This window comes from Hirundo rustica, chromosome 2 (assembly GCF_015227805.2).
Source record: "Hirundo rustica isolate bHirRus1 chromosome 2, bHirRus1.pri.v3, whole genome shotgun sequence".
In the NCBI taxonomy this organism is placed as follows: Eukaryota; Metazoa; Chordata; class Aves; order Passeriformes; family Hirundinidae; genus Hirundo; species Hirundo rustica.
The window spans coordinates 70924101-70939056 of NC_053451.1; positions in this window are offsets into that span (position 1 = coordinate 70924101).

The following is a 14956-nucleotide window of genomic DNA, read 5'->3' on the forward strand; positions in this document are numbered from 1 at the left end:
CTTAAAGGTTACAGCCAGGAGGTTTAAAAAAAGCAAGAATAAAGTGCTAGTGAAAAAAAAACCACAAAAAAACCACTTCTATATATTTCTTTGGTGCCAGTGTGAAGATTAATAACATTACTTTTCAGAATAATAATTTTTAACCAGATGTTGAGGAAATAGAGAAACATATATGTATCTTAGGATAGTTCTAAGTATTTGCATATATAAACATATATGCACATATTTAAATAGCAAACTATTTATTTCCTCCTTTTTCACTTGATCACTGACATCCTTGGGTGTAGCTACAAGCAAGAATGAGCAATGTAATTATACAGAACTCTACTCTCAGAGTTTATCCAAATTCTTCTACATGGACTCAAGTTCACTTAATGTGATCATACTTCATTTCTGTTTGAAGATGGATTTTCCTCTGGTACTCTGGCTAAAGACAGAGTTGAAGTCTATGATCTTTGGTTATAGGAACACATAAACTCATGCTGTAGTCTTCCCAAAGCTCCTAGATGTGCAGTCTTCATTCCTGCATACACATCTTTCAAAGACACTTCCAGAACTCCTAAAACTGAACTGTATCCTAAATTGTTTATGCTTTCTCTCAGAATTCGGATGTTCCCTGCTTCTCTAATACTAAAGCATTACCTCTCCTTAATGCCTCACTGTAATAAATTGGAATACACTATAAGTTTACACATTCTACACACTGCCTAGGTAATGATATGGGTCAAAAAGAGAATGTCAAAAATGAAGTTTTTCAAATATAATTATTTCTGCTTTTTATTATTATTATTATTATTTCTTCTTGTCACTTATCTCTTTAATTGCCCAGGAAGAAAGAATGACTTCAAGTGTTCTTTAAAGAAAAAAATAATTTTTTTCATGTATTTCCAGTCTCTTGCCTTCTGAATAAAAAACAAGCAAGTATTGACTATTACTCTGCAAAACATCAGCACAAAGTATGTGTACGCAAAGCCATTAAGTGTCTTTCTTAACATTTAAGAGATGCATGTTTCCTTTAAATGAAAACTATTTTACATCTGAATACACTAATTTGCAACTGGCTATTATTTAAATGCCATCTTCTATCAGTTTTATAATACATAAATGTAAAAGAGCATTTCTGCACAAAATGAAATTACTTTTTTGCAGTCCAAAAATTGAAAAGCTTTTACTATAGGAGAAGCCTGAATCACATGGAAAATACAGTTTAATTATGTAATAAAATATTTTGCAATATTTTGATTATTATTTTATTCCAACCTCCTTAACAAACAAAAAACCCTAATCCTATCTGATTTTGGAGTTTTTCTTTTTGTTTTATGGGGTCAACAAATAATTCAGAAAGGTTCATTTGCAGCTATGAAATAAACATCTTTTTACTGATCTTGCTGCTATAGTTTAACTTTCCTCAAGTACACAATAAAGGCTGAATGAATTAGGCAATGCAGGTTTTAAAAAGTCTAACCCAACACTCTTACAGAACTACCTTGCATTTAAAATAATCTTAATACCTGGCTATAATTTGCCAATTCATCAATCTGTTGACATAGAGATCAAAAGACAATAATTTTCTTCTTATAACATTTTTGAAAAGAAATTATCCTCATCTTTGGACCTTATCTTCAGATACAAATTATCTGGAAAAAAATGGTTTTTTCTCCTTTCTTTCATAGACGGAGAAGTTAAAAACAATGTGAATGATCTGGGAGAAACTAATTGCCTGTCAGTCACAGTAAACCTAAATAAGAGTGTTTCAAGCATAGAAAAGCTAAATTAACAGTAGGAACAAAAAATCTTCAGGACAGTATTTTAATGGAATAGAATAAAACATGATACTGAAGAAAAAAGTTACAATGCATCATTGTCATGTGTTAGCATAGTTTGGTTTTTAGTTATGGAGAAATGTGGAATGTATTTTCTGGTCAGGACCTGGGAATTGCTTTAGAAAAGACCTGTCAGAAGGTTAGTAGGGATATTTGCATGTTTTGACCACTGAGAATGTCAATTGCAACTTTGGGAAGTACTCATATTAAAAACCCCTGATTTCTTGCAGCTCAGCCCCTTCGTCCCTTTGGCCAGAGAGGGAGAAAGGTAACATCGTAGGGCAGCCAGGGGTCCGCCAGGCCCGGCCGGGGCTGGGCTGAGCCGGGCCCCGAGGAGCGGCCCTGGCCGGGCTGTGCCTGCAGCGCCATCGGCTGCCAGCAAGGGCGGCCAGGCAGGCCCTGCCAGCCGGGCCCTGATACCAGCTACGGGCCTGGCTGGGCCGGGGCCTGCCCCGATTTAAACTGAGGGTGGGCAAAAAAGGCATTTATGATCCTGCCTGGTTTATTTGATTCCAGACTGCCCCAGGCCTCTGATGTTCTGTGTGATTCTCCCTGCCTCCCCCTCACCAGCACAGCCTTGAACATCTTAACACCACGAGCTGCAGCAAGAGAGAAAAAGACCCTGGGCAGATTCAACCCTTTCCTGGCAACATGAAACTTCAAAGGTACAACCCCTCCCTGAGAGAGAAAAGAAGGGGACAGAGTGAACATAGAGAAGAAACAGTATGAAGTCAGTGGAGCAAGAGTGAAAAGACTGTTGGGACAGGGGGTTGAGGAGTTTGTCATTCCATCCTTACTGAGCCATGGAAATGAACTTAATATATAGATTATCCCTTGAAATCATGGGAAAGATAAGCATTTGGGGAGATGATTGTTTAGATTTGTGTGTGGATTTGAGCAAAGGTGTTTGTGATGGACTAAGTGATATTAATCCCATAAGATCCTTGAACAGAGATAGAGATGAGAAGCCCTCTGTGCTAGTGAAGAAGTGAAAGAATACCTCTGTTCCTTGAGATGAAGAATCATTTGTCTTTAGTTATTCATCTTTAAACGGTGACACCCCAGTATGCAAAAGTCTAAGACCCATGACCCATAAGCAGCTTGGGAAACTGCTAATGGGAAGGGTCATGAAAGCAGGTTTCCCCCAGGCGGTTGTTTTTGTGAGTTAAAAATCCCACAAGAGAACTGTTCTAAGTTGTCAGTAGGATCTGTGACTCTATGAGAGACTCCTCTCTTAAAGAGTTGATGAAAGACTATTTTCAAATGGTGAAACTGACTGAAAATCACAGATTTTGTCTCTTTATGCTGTTTTGTAGGAAAGTTAACAGTTTGTAGGGGGAGATAAGTGTGGTTTTGCAGTTTCATTCTGGTTTGTTTTAGTTTTTTTCCCCCAACTTTCTTTTTCCATTTTTTTAGTGTGTGTTAATAAAACTGTTTGTTTCTTTTTAAGCTTGAGGCTGCTTTGCTTTTCTCCTAATCTTTCTCCCACAGACTGCTACACTAAATTTGGTAACCAGAATTTGACGAATGTGAAACCACTACAATCATGAATAATATATTAGGAAAAAAAAATTAAAATCTTTCATTTGCTTCTATGACAAAGGTAGATAAATAGGGGGTTGATCAGTTGGTTGGTTGGTTGGTTTGACAGTTTACATATGGCTAAGAGAAAGAATGAGCTTGACTCCTGCATGACAGCGTTACCTGTGCTGCAAATTCAGAGAAAAATGGGCAGGATGAGTAAAACCCACTCAGATCCCACTGTGTGTGTGAAAACCTACATTAATATACAACTAATATGTATGAGAATATAGACCTACCTAGACTGTGACTTCAGACTGCTAAAGTATCCAAGAAAATCAAGCTTTGAATTCACCACTGCAAAAAAAAAAGAAAAATCCGGACATAGTTTGTGGGCTGTTCATAACTGAAACAACAAAGTGACATCAAGTATCTTGAGCAAATGAAACTGTTCATCCCAGAATAATATAGATCAATGATGACTGACTCATTAAAAGTAAAATATATTAGATCTGACAGACCTTAAACTGGATATTAATATGTTTCGGAAAGGAGATATTATGAATTAAGTAAATGATCAACACAGATGATTTCATGTCTTCAAAGAAAAATAGATGCAAAGCTGCAAAACTGGCTTGGTTTGGGTTTTTTGTTGCTTTGGTTTGGTTTTGGTTTGTTTGTTTGTTTTCAATTATTTGTTATTATTATTACTGATTCCCTGATCTGTCAAGCAGAATCATTAGAAAGAATTTATTATGTGAATTCTGTCAGAAGGGAAAAAAGCACTGCTTTAAGAAGAAGGATAATCCTGGCTAAATGCTATGGAAGATAAGGAAGATGATTCTATATGAGTGAAGTAGAAAACTTGAGTTCTGAAAGCAGTCATTAACTGTGAGAAAAGCAAGATACAGAAGACTACCTGGATCAAAAAAAAAAAAAAAAAAAAAAAAAAAAAAAAGAAAAAAAAAAAAAGGAAGCTGTAGAGTATGCTTATTCAAACGATTATGACTCTTGTTGTATTTTTTATTATTCCAGCTACACCAGCTTACTATGGTAAGTTTCACTTAAGAGAATTAAAAAAATACAGATATGTAGACATTTAATTTTATACATCAAGCAAGGTGTGACTAGCTTTCCAAGTTATTAATAAATGTGAATAACAAATAATTTTTATAAATATGTCTGTATTTAAATCAATAGAAATAATGGGAACTAAATTGATATATGTATTATTTATTTTTATATGTATTATGTCTTTAAAGATTTTTGTCTTGGACTTATTTGATTAAAAACACAAAATCCATATGTCCTGGTTTTGGCTGGACAGATAGAGCTTGGGATAGAGTTAATTTTCTTTCTATTAGCTGGTACAAGCTGTGTTGTGTTTTGGATTGAGGATGAAAATGATTATACATTGATGTAGTTTTTGCTAAGTTGCGCTTATCCAAGGTCAAGGACTTTTCACTTTCCCATGCTCTGCCAGTGGGAAGGGGCAGAAGAGCCCGGGGGGACAGGACAGGTGAGTCAAAGTGGCCAAAGGGATATTCCATGCCATAGAAGAGCATGTTCAATCCATAAACAGTGGCGTTGGCCAGAAGAGGCTGATCACTGTCAGGGACATTCTTGGCATTAGTGGGTGGTTTTGTTTTGGTTCTTTCCCTTGGGTTTTATTTGTCTTTATTTTCTTGTCTCCATTTACTTGCAATTTGTGGTAGTAGTAGATGACTTCATGTCAATTGCTAAACTGTTCTTATCTTAATGCACGTGTTTTACCCTTTCTCCATTTTCCTTCCCCATCTCACCATGAGGGGTGGGGGATGGCAGAGTAAATTAGTGGTGCTTAGTTGCTGGCTAGGATAAAAACTACACTAGAAATTTAAAGGATAAGTACTTGGAAATTTTGAGTACGTCTAGATTTTTAAATTTTATTTTACAGTATGAATTTTACTTATTAAGATAATAATTTTCTAACTTAATACCATTTTATGTAAAAATAAAACCCAGGCGGGAGATAAATGTATAAGTATATTCCTAATGCACTATTTTGTAATAAATTTTCCTACATAAAAATTTTTCTGCCCCCACTCAATTTCTGATCTGCAAGAGAATGAAAATTTAAGGAAATTTGCCAATAGAAGTAATAAAAAACTAACAAATTAATGCATTATAATTTGTACTAATTTACTCATTGACACTCACTCTGGAAGAAAACAGAAAATGCTCTCTTATTTAATTTTTGTGTGAATTCAGTTCTGTTAAAAGCATATACATTTAAGCAAGACACAAACTTGATCAAACACCTCACTTTTCCCTTCCTTTCTTATAATTTTTCTTCAGCTATAAAATCATGAAAACAAGATCAATATTTCCCTTGTGATTCAGAAAGAACCTGCCAGTTTTTATAAAAACAACAATTTATATGAATTAATCAAGGATTTTATGAAAACTGTTAAGTATTGGTCAGCTTTCTATTCTCACAGATGCTAGTGCTACACTTTGAATTATTTTTGTGGCACTGGAAGTGAAAGTGGCATTTGGCTGAGAATTGTCATTTTAGTAGTATTTCAGAGACTGAAAATATGAAATACATTCTGCATTTTTCTCAAATTTCCCATTTAGAACCTTAGTAGCCAAAGAAATCACACAACATGAAATGCAGCAAATGTTACAAATCAGAGTAACAGATCAGACAGCAGAAAGCATAACTGGCTTTAGACATTTCTGCATCTTGAACCACTCACCCTGTAAAGCTTTCCATTAGCTGCCTCCCATTCCCAGGGATTCACCTGCCTGTCATCCAAGGCCTTAGCCCTGGTATGGAACTATCTGGTCACCCTGAGTCAGACTTCTGAGGAGACTGTGAAGCTGTGAAAATGAGTGGCAAAAAGGTTTAGAAGGGAGAACTCTACCAAGTGAGAAAGGCTAAACTGCAGATAAAAGTAGGAGTGTCCAGACAGGATTATTAGTTTCTACAGAGTTCAAGGAGAATGCCAGTGCAGAAAAGTATAAGACTGTGTGGAAATAAAGCAGTCTGGAACAGAAGCTGGCCATATTCTTCACCATCTGACAAAAGGTTAGCCAGAAAAGACTCTGTGATCTGGGAGGGTCATATGAACACTTTGTCTAGTTTCCTTTCATAATTACACAATTAATAATTATTTTGTACACTAAAACTCTCTACATCCTGCTTCAAAGCGTTTTTTGAGGTCAGTACAAGTTTCTGAACAAAATATCCCTGGTTACACAAAGCTTGAGTATTATGCTGCATTGAAAATAACATTTTATGATGCGATATGAGACCAATAAACCACAGTATGTAATGACACACTGCCCTGGCTCAATACCCTCTGACCAGGTTCTTTTAGATATTCCACACTTGGAGGGTACAAGGTTGAATATCATGGTTACTTATTTGAAGATTGTTGCAGTGAGCATCAGAAGCTAATTGATGTTACAGAAGATTTCCAATCCAGAAGAGTTATACAAAATATTATGAAAATACAATGCAAATATATTTAACAAAATATGTCAATTGCAATGCACACTTCAATCTCAATACCAATGTGATTCCTAGTACCAAACTTGCTCACCATCAAGACAGAGAATGTTCCCAATCACTAGAAGGGAATACACAAGCTTAAGCCAGGTCAAGTTATCATACAGCCTTGGGATGTCAATTCTAACGTTCCTTAATTTCACCTCTGAGACGTAATCCAAGTCAAAGGCTGATTTATGAAACAAAGTTCAAAGAAACAGTAGATTTCATAAGGTAAATTAAGTTCTTTGAAAAGAAGGAATCTATTTTTTTTTTCATGACTTTCCAATAAAACAAGAAACTCTAGTGAAAAAAACCCAGAAAATAAAATCATGTTTTGATATTCTGTATAGATAGTTTGAGACAAAAGTCTATTAATTCTCCATTGAATTGGGACATGAGATTCAATTTGATTGAATGTCTGCATAAAGGGGATTTGTAGCATGTTGGCATGTCTTGTCTGCTCTATCTGTCTCTACTAAAGGGTTCAGATCTCCCATGGGCCATATTCATATCTATAGTCCCATTCATATTTCTCCTGCACATTGTACAAAATCTAAAATGATAATAATGCTGACAAAATTCACCATGGGTTTCAGCTAGAATAAGACTCCAAAATGCAGTTCTCTGGTGACACAACTGCCTGGAATGCTGCACCCAGCTCTGGGATCCTCAATATAAGAAGGACAAGGACCTGTTTAGGGTGAGTCAGGTTGAGACAGTGGGGGTTGTTCAGCCTAGAGAAGAGAAGTGTCTGGGAAGACCTTCTAACAACCTCCCAGTGCCCGAAGGTACAAGAGAGCTGAGGAGGACTTTTGACAAGGATGTGCTGCGACAGGACCAGGGAGAGATGGCTTTAAACTGAAACCCAGTAGTTCTAAATTGAATACTAGGGTGAAATAATTTACTGGGAAGATGACTGGAACTGGAATGGATGCTCCATCCTTGCAATAGTTTAACACCAGGTTGGGTGGTGCAACCTGGTCTACTGGAACTTGTTCCAGCCCATAGTGCGGGAAGGTAGAACTAAGTATCTTTAAGATGCCTTCCTACCCAAAACATTTTATAATTCTATGGTTCCATGATACTAAATAGAGATGTGGGGAGGCTGCCAAGGATCAGAGAAGAGCCACAAAGATGATTTAAGGACTTGGAAGCCTGCCATAAGAAAGGCTGATAGATTTGGGATTTTTCCACCGTCATAAAAGAAAGCAAATGTAAGACCTTGTCGTGATCTTCCACTATGTAAAGGGTGGCTGCAAAGGGGAAGAAGTCTCCCTTTTTCACAAGGATTCACATATGAAGGACAATGGATTCAAATTACTTCTGAGTAGATTCTCATTAGACACAAGAGGACAATTCTTCAAAAGATAAATTAGCCTTTGGAATAATCTCCCCTGAGAAGTGATCATTCCCCAGCATTTCACACTTTACAGATTCAGCTGGAGAGGGTCTTGGGCCATCTTTTCCAGTGCGTTTGCCATAAAATTTGGACTAGATGACCCCTGAGGTTTCTTCCAACCCAGACTGTTCTTTGATTCTGAGATTGTGTGATTAAGTGCCAATGTTGGATACATTTGCTGGGAAACTTAACAAAGCTGTGTATTTATTACCTAGTAACACCAAAGGGAATCTATCTATAGAAAATATTCATAGCCTATTTGGAATTACTGCAAACTGACATTCCAATTTCTAAAACAGGCCTTTAAAAACCAACCTACCAACAAAACAAAAAAAACCAAACCAAACCAAAACCAAACCAAACCAAACCAAACCAAAACAAACAAAAAAACATAATCAAACAAAAAACAACAAAAAAACCCCCACAAAAACAAACCACCCCCCCCCAAAAAAAAAAAAAAAAAAATTTACAAAAAAACCTCCACCAGAACCCTCCCCAAAAAACCACTTGAGCTCTTTTCCATAGTTCTGTCATGCTCGCAGTAGTTTTTAAGGCTTTTCTGTAAATCCTTTAAGGTGGTTCTAAATTGAAACTTTCAGAAAAGTTAAGACCATTTGGCTTAAATAGAGAAGATAAGTACCTTTGTGCCCCAGTTTGAATATTGTCTTTCAGAAATATAGTGATCTCAGTTTCTTGTAACTCAATGCTTTCTCTAAGATCAACCTGTGTTGAACCATGACAACATTGCTTGAATGACAGCATTCACAGAATGGCATAATGTGCTTTAGCTTTACAATTCTAATGTTTCATTTCCATTTTCTAAAGTGTTCCTGTACTGTCAAGGTCTCACTGTCTAATGATAAATAAAATTATGTTTTATGTAGTGCTTTTTAGAAGAAAACCACTACAAAGTATACTTAAAAAATAGGAAATTAATCCTGAGATAATTTAGCAGTGAAGAATTACATAAGAAAATCACTGTTTTTCTTTGCTTTCCAGGTGAATCCCTTTCTTTTACTGGGTTTTTCTACTACGATGCAGCATTAGAAAATAAGCTAATAATTTAGTAGTAAGAATAAGATATTCTATTTTGAGAAGTAAGTAAATGACATGTGACCAATGTGTAGAACACATCACATATGAAAATCAATAACCACATTTCCATGCCCAACCTACAGTCTTGATAAAAGTAACTGTATTTAACTATCTGTAAATAATACATGTGTTTGACTACCTGTAGAGTTTTATCTGTTTGTTTGTTTTTCTACTAGAGGGAAAAGGCAAATTGTGCAATTTTATAAACTTATGTATTAAAAAAAAAAAAATCTACAATGGGCACATCCGGTCTCCTTGAGCCCTATAAAATGAAGAAAATTTAAATATTTCCTTCCTTATCTGTCCTAATTTGAATTAAATGATCCATCTCCATTTTTATATGCTGAATTATCTATGATTTTGTAGTATAACAATATCAGCATCAATAGCAGGGCCTGTTCCTAAGGCTTCAAGGATATTGGAACATTAAATGATTATGTAATCTTTAAAAATGGAAGGAATCTATCACAAGTTGTGTGAAACAGAACTGTCTTCCGGATTTATTTTATAAAGACAGACTTTGAATGTAACTTTCTGCTTCTTCTGAACATTTTGTTTAAGATAAGCCTAACTCCAAATGTTAAGATATCAGATGATACAAATGAAAAGTATTTTAAGATTTACACACAAATTGCAGCACTGTGTAAGAGAAGTCAAACTTCTCTTTAGGGTTTTTTTTGAGGAAAGAGAATTCTTAACATGAGTTTGAAAATTCTTTTATAATTTTTTTATATTCTGATAATTCCAAGAAATATTTATTTTCTATGAAGTCCTATCACAAAGATAATGCTGTCCCTGCATGCCCCATTCAGATATTTCTTTCTATTAAAATGTATTCCTTTCTGAAAGTGCATAAACAAAAAAAATCTGTCAAATTAAAAATCAGAAGCTACAGGCCCTCTATATCTTTATAATATTGATAATTTCCTCAATGATTAAGGGAAAAATAATTTTGACAATTTGTGTTTTTTTTTTTTTCCCCTTAAAATTAATCCTACCTAATTAATATCACAGTCCTTATTTTGTAAAGTCTCCTTGACAGTTCAGCCTAAGTTTCTTAGTAAGCATCATGACGCTGTTATATGCAAAGTTGTGGAAAAATTCATTTGAATATAAATGGATATAAACCAGTCTAAGAAAAATTAAAATGTGTCAGTGCTGTGCAGCTTTTAAGTCAAAGCATGTAACCTCCTTTTAATCACTCAGTATCATTAAAATCAATTACTTTGCACTTTCATCAAACTGATATAACAGTTTGATGTACCAGAAGAATAATTTCCTCTCCATGTAGAATATACCCTCCACTTCATCTTCTTCTTGCAACTTGTCACTTCCTTGGCAGCATTGGTTTTCATTCCTCTTCTTTGCCAGTGGATTGATTATATTTATGCACTAGACAACTGATTATTTCCTTCAGGTCAGAGAGTGATCATCAGCACCAGCGCATTCAAATTAACTCCTTGTTTGATTTACCTTTCAGGTAAATCCTGTTTTCTCTGCACAATATCCATACTCACTGAAAATATAAGGCTATAGAAAGTATAGATTAATATATAAATAGTATGCATTTTTATGTATAGTCTTTGCTTTGATTTTTTTTTTTTTTTTTTTGGCATTAGTTTACTGCTTGAAATTCTTGTATAAGTCCATTTATTTCAACCTTGCCTTAACACTAGATAGATTCTTCTAAAAAGATCTTCAGCAGCAAGAGGAGCCTGGGTAACAAACACAAAGAATTGTTGGTTAGCAGGCAGTGTATGTTTCCCAGCCTCAGTTCAAGCTTTAAAGGAGTGACATATTTCAGAGGATTTTCTTTTCCTTGAATATAATTTGAGTTATACCAGATGATTCTTTGGAGAATTTTCACTTTAATTTAACTGTTACAGAACTCAATTGTAATGCATTAATGAGGGAGGTCAGCACAGTTGTTTAGTCAAAACCACAGATAAGAAATCTGAAAACATGCATACTCTAAAGCTGGTTCTTAGTTTTTATGATAGGGAAATATGATAGGGGGAAAAAAAAAAAAAAAAAAAAAAAAAAAAAAAAAAAAAAAAAAAGCAAGCTTTCCTTATATTCCAGAAATAATACCCCCCTAAAAACAAATTCATGGCTTGTCAGAGCATTTCCTTCCAAACAATATTAATCAAATGCACTGTAATTCCCATCTTGATGTCAGTGGGGTTTCTAGTGAAATGTGTTGCTTTACAATTTGCAAATGTAGCAATTTTCTGCTATGGACATATATTTAGTTGGTCAATTCTGAAAGACATTTAAACAGCATCGGGGAGGGTTAATGTTTTGTGTGCGTGTGTAACACATGGAGAAAAAAAGCATGCTACCACTTCATTCTCTAGGAGATTAAATCCAGCAAAGATTTTATAGTCAGAAAGAGAAATATAGACAAGTCTCTCACAAGAAGTTAAAATATCTTGTCAAATTAGTTTATAAATTTCTTCCAAAAATTAAATTGATGAAATGAAAAGACTTTTGAAATGTTGCACAAAATAATTTAATCAACAATGAAAATAATTTTTTCTTGATCAAAAAATGGATGAAGTATGATTTATTTTGAAACCTTCAGTAAATATTTTTGATTTGATTCTCTATTACTCCAAAGTAAGCCATTTGACTAATGTATCTAAGTATTTTGGCTAGCCTCTCCTTTTACACCAATCCCAATTTTTTTATTATCTGGTCATAAACAACAACAGGATTAGTATGTTTTTATTTTGTTTTGTTTGTTTTCTTATTACCTCTTCTAATTACATCTTCTTTGCAGACTTTTATTTCATCCCAAGAAAGAAACACAAAAGTAGAAAGGACAAACTTTTTCAGTGCAAAATGTATGTCTGTGCAGTATAAGGAAACACTGCCTAGGAGAATGGTAGCTATGCCCTTCCATTAATGGCTTTAAGAAATTAATAGGTATATAAACTGAATCACAAACATTAAGAAATCTCACACTACAGAAGTTTCATGATAAATTTAGAGGCCAAAATGACCACATAAGAGATTAAGACAAATAAAAAAATCTTCAATACATCTTTGACAGATTGTCCTGTAACTGAGTGATTTCGTCATAATGCACATCTTTCTGAGGAGACATTTGCAGTTGCAGGTGTTTGAGATTTCCCCAGGGAGTCATAGTTTACAGTTTTGTTTGTTGTCAGCAACACTGACTTGTCAAGGGACATATGCTTCTGTGCCTTATTATTCTGCTAATCTGCATGACTTTCAGCAAAAAAATGGAAACAAGAAAGTGGCTTTGGCCATTCGCTCCTGAGAAACAGATAGCTGTCACAAGGCTTTACTTCCTGCAGAGCAAGATGATTTCAATGAAGAAAACTATGGTAATCCTCACTTTAGCAGAATGTATTTCAAGCCATGTTTTTCTTCATGTGGCAGTATCCAGTCACAGAAAACAGCAGAAGTTAGAATCACAGCCTGTTGCCTGCTCTATTTTTTACAGCTGTTAGGACACTATAACAAAATATGCAAGAAGAAAAAAATCTGTTTCAATTCCAACTATGTCAAAACTGGCCCAGAAACACATTTTATCCATTATAGCTGACAATACCCATTTTTAGCAGTGCATAGCAACAATTATTAAATGTTAGAAAATTTGATTAAATGATTCATAATATGTACTATTGCCGCCTTAGTATACCACAAGTTATGCTGTCAGGTATATAGTAGCCTGAATGTGTGGTGTGAAGGGTTATTTTGTGTTGTTAGGGTTTTTTCTTTTCAATGAGATTGTGAGAAGCTCACCAAAGATGATTTCACTGCTAGTTTTTTGTTTATCAAACAGTGATTGGTTAACCAAATATCTGATTTACCATAATGCATACTCTAAAACATGCATATCCTGGTTTTCTATTGCATTTTTCTCCCAGATACATCAATCTGTTGTTGGCTTGAGATCATATTTTTGTTTGGTTGGATTTTTTTGTAGAGGAGTGAGAAGGCGATGTTGATTTTTCCCCCAACAAGCCTATTGAATGAACTCAATTCTTTAAGAAAAGAGTTATGCTAAATAGAAATGGTCCAACTAAACCAAAACAAATGGAGAATTTGTTTTCTGCTTGTGAGTGATACAAATGAGCCAGTATGAGCTATGTTCTCACATTTGACTGAGTTTCTGAATGAGAAAACAGTAAAGTAAGAGACAGTTTCAGAGAAAGGCTGATTTCTAGATATTTAAATGTTTATAAGTAAACAGTGAAACAAATTTCCATAACTCAACTTCATTATTTGTTGTTGATGAGTGAAAAACTAATTTAAGGCTCTCTAGTGACTCCAAAGAAGCAATGATCAACTCTTTTGAGCTTTAAATCAAATTTTATTTAAAGGCATTATCTTTTTTAATCATGCAAATGTCTTATGAACTGGCACTCATTAAAACTGTGGATAGCTTGATCAACAACAAATTCCAGTTTTAAGATCAAGTACCATCTTGTGAATAGAAACCAAACAGCAAAAAAGTATCCTTGGGTGCTATATCACTTCATAGATAGAGTCTTTACACAAATAAATTAGTTAATGCGTTCCAAAAGGATTATTCAGCTCAAAATAAATCTACATTTCTTAAATTAAGCAAATGAATAAAGAGTGATTTTCTCATTTCATATTATGGTAAAAACAAAACTTTCAACAATTATCAGAACTTCAGTACTTGAATTGTAACTATATTCATAATGCATGAAAATTAATGTCTGCTGCATCTCTGAGGTGATGTAATCTGCCCCATTTCTTTAAAGAAAACACCTTAAGTATACTAGTGAAAGATTTTAATTGCTGAAGCTAGATATTGGGAGACAGACATTAGAAGAATAAATATTTATAAATAGAAAGACATAAGTTCTTTAGGGTGAAGCAGAATACCAAACAAGGACCTGTAAAGAAATTCTGTCCTGATACTGTGTCTAATTTTTCCATCTCTCTAGTCTTGCTGTCAATCTACAGATTCCAGCTGGCAACAAACTCTATCCAGTCTCTTTTGTGTACCTTCCAAAAGAATTTTTCTCTTACTCTGCTGGGGTCTTTAAATCCCACTCCCTCCTTATTGGAGTCCAGGGCATTCCTTTGGCTGCCCAGGAGGGTCAGAGACCTGGACAGGGGGGTCTGGGACCCCAGCCCAGAGCCCAGAGGGACACTGGCTTTGATCTCAGTCCATGGGAGAGGCTTCCTGCACTGCGAGAGGGTTTGCAGGCCACAAGAGTGTGAAAGATTGTAGTTTAGCTTATCACAGGGTGAAAAAACAGTAAATTTATATTTCTAGCACTGAAGTGAATGGGGGCAAGATGGAGAATTTGGGGCATTGTCTCCAACTTCTTCTTTCTTCTTCCCTCACTCCATTTTGGCAGTGACGTTGGCACAAAGTAGTTTAATGGGGATTGAGTCAAGGTAGAAATGACCTGTTTAGTATTAGTAATAGGCATTGGTGAGAAATAGTAAATAAAGAATACGTAGCAATTAGTATAAAAGATAACGACAGCCCAGTTCGGGGGGAGTCGTCAGATGTCCAGGCAGCTGCAAACATCTTTGTTGAGCACTGAGAAAATTGTAAGATAAGAA